Source organism: Acanthisitta chloris, unplaced genomic scaffold (genome assembly GCF_000695815.1).
Source record: "Acanthisitta chloris isolate BGI_N310 unplaced genomic scaffold, ASM69581v1 scaffold17257, whole genome shotgun sequence".
NCBI classification, from domain to species: Eukaryota; Metazoa; Chordata; class Aves; order Passeriformes; family Acanthisittidae; genus Acanthisitta; species Acanthisitta chloris.
This window is the reverse complement of record NW_008684468.1, coordinates 1-3,233: the sequence shown is the minus strand read 5'-3', so window position 1 is coordinate 3,233 and position 3,233 is coordinate 1.

Here is a 3,233-nt window from a genome sequence, read left to right as displayed (position 1 = left end):
AGAGGCCTGCAGAGACATTTTTCTTACTGCCTGGTGACACTGTGGCTTAGTGTGGTAGGTCCGAGTGTCACATCAAGTGGCAAGAGGGAGCAATTTCTGGTTTCAGATTGGGGCAGGTAATCTTTCCTTTTCATTCTTTGTCCTACACACACACACACACAATTTGCAAGCTATAGGAAATTAGGGCAAGAAATCTATTTAGCACTGTTTAAAATGTAAAATCAAATATCCAAATGGGAGAAAATTCCAAAATATTTACCTGCAGATTGTAACTAAGCTGCACTGCACAAATGCAGCATTTTCTCTCCCTCCTGCTTTCCCATTTCTTCTGTGAAAACTCCCATATTGACTTTTCCACCAGTGCCTGCCAGGTAACAGGATGCTGCATTCCTGGCAAACCACAGGGACCTGTGTACTCCCTCTTCTATTGAACAAATGGCAGTGGTCTTTGGTAAAATTTCCCCTTGCTGACCTACCACAAACTGTCTGATATTACCAGTGTGAGATCTCTAACTACTGATCCTGCTCCCTGAGCCGGAAAGTTTTACAGAGCTATTAAACCTCAGAGGCAATCCGTATCATGACTTCATGTCTGAACTCTTCCAAACTCTGTGAGAAACAAAAGCCAGTGCCAAGACAGGACAATGACCTTTCAGGTCTTTACAGGGCCCAGCAGAAGTCTGGATCCAAACCCCAAGGACCTGGGGACTCCTTAAAATCAAGATGCACATTTCACATTTTGTGCCAGCTCCCTCCCTTCTTATTTGCCCTCTTTCTCTTAGTTCAGTGTTCTGTTTCACAGCTGCTATCAATTCACCCTTAACTCTACAGCCATACTTCTTAAGCCCCTTTCCAGATCAGAACTTTCCAACCAATGCTCAATAAGACCCTGACCTAGGATTCTTTCTGGCTAGAGTTGCATCTGCTACCACACTAATGCAACAAATTCCTTCCCTGGACCCATGTTTCCTCCAGCAACCCAAAGCATCTGTTGCTTGGGTAGGTCCTGTCCACTTAAAATCCACAGAACATGAATTACTTTACTAAGAAATCCCACTGAGAGCAAGCAACACTTGCAAGCTCAGCCACCAGGAAAATAGAATTGGAAAATGAATAACTCTGTACGAATGAGCAGCAAAAATATTTTATCTAATCTTAGGTAACATTAACAGCGGGGGGGAAATTTCACAAAAGAAAGAGTCCCTGTTAAGAAAAATCCAAAGATGTTTTAGTTTGGCCATAAAGTCAGACCCATAATATGAGTTAGGGGCAATATGGATAATAGAAAACAATGAAATCAAAGCTATAAACCAGAAAGAACATCACTGAGAGGGAAAGGATGCTGCCATTTTAGGTTCCAAATACCTCTCTGTGGGAGCCTGTCTGCACTAATGCCCTTTTTCACGTTAAAGACCATTAAACACGGAGATGTTGCATGGCACAGGGTTCTTTTGGACATCTCCATGATAAAACTAGGCTCCCTTTTTAACAGCTGTGAGCCTGATGCAGGAAACACAGGCAGGTAACACAGGCAGCCCAGTGCTGGCTCACAGATCAGAAGATCTGAGCTGCTCTTCCACCAGCTGCAGCCACGGGAGAGCACTGCTGTGAGAAACAGCTGCTCACAGATATATTTTAAGAGAAGATCAAATCATTGAAGCAAAAAGAACCTTATTTTATTCATAACACGAGTCAGCTGAGTCAGGTGCCTCCAAAACTTGAACCTTTTATAACCTATCCCGATCGTATGATTCCTTGGGTAGTTTCCCCATCGGTTGGGTACTTGGACCTCACATTCTTCCTTGGCTGCCTAGTTTGCACCACTGATCTGACATTTTGGCAGAAAATCTTTAATGTGGACAACACAGACCCTGCCCCATATGGGAGGAGTACTATTCACGATACCACCTGTAAGCATAACTGAAACAATACCTGAACTTTTCTAGGTGACAGTTTTTTCTGTCTTTGCCTCCACAGCAATGTCTGAGAAGCAAAAATGCAAACCACAGAAAGAAAGGCTGGTACACAGGTGCAGTACCTGTTATTGAACTGCACAGTGCTCCATACACCCAAGTCAGGCTTACAAAGTAAACTGGCTGAAGCAAAACTCTATACCCCACAGTGCTACAGCACTGCAATGCAGTGCTGCTCCCTCCCTGTGCTAGGGCACCTGCTGGGGACCCTCTACATGGGGTGACAGGCCCTGGCCCAGCCCCTTAGCTGTGGTGTGCCTGCTGGCAGGGCAAACAGCAAGGTGAGGGCAGTGGGTCCCTGCAGGCAGCAGCAAAAGGTGGTGGTGAGTGGGACCTGATGCCACACAACAGCTCCATCTGGGCCAGCCTGGTGATACCAGCAGGTTAAAGAAACAGGGATCTAAGAGCACAGCTCCCTGTTTCTAGCTTAACCCTTTGGTATCACATATTTAACTCCTTCTGGGGCTTTGCAGGAATCAACTGCTTTATAAGACACTAGAATGCACAGAAAGGAAAATAAACATGCCTCAGATGACATTGTTTACAGCTTTGTACCATTTGCATCCTTTTCTTGTCATATATTACTTTCAAATAGTTATGCTACTTTCTCCTTCAGAACGTGATTCAGAGTTCTTCACTATGCCACAAAATTAGCAGAGTAGTGTTAATTGGTGCAGAATTAGCAAGGTAGCTAAAAGAACTTAGGTATCTAAGACTAACTGCCTGAGTCTCAAAGGGGAAGTTGTACGGGCCCTAGGGCAAGAATGCACTCAAGGACATAAATTCTTGCACCTCTGACCAGCTCATCGTGGAGCAGTGCAGAGGAGCCAGCAAAGTCAACCAAGATAAGGAACTTGATAATCTGCAAACGAAGTGATGAGCTGAGCCAAGACCATATATGGACGGAAGACTCATAGCTCATGGAAAGGACACTAGTGGACATCTTTCAACAACCCCAAGGGACCACCAGAGACCATCCAAAGCCCCCATGGGAGACCCCCAAGAAGCCACCGACTCAAAAGGGGACTAATTAGCAGAAGAGAGAACCACTGACCAACAGAGAACAGAACACTAATTAATAAGAGTTAGGTAACTTGTGACCAATGAGTGCCAATTTCTTTGTCCTCTGAAATGAATAAACAGTAAAAAGTTGGGATAGTTGGGACGCAGCTTGGCGGAGCCTCCCCCGTGCACCCGGCGCCGTGGTAACTAATGCCGGTTCTGATTTCTGCCGTGCCGTGTCCCTGCCCGTGTGGCGCC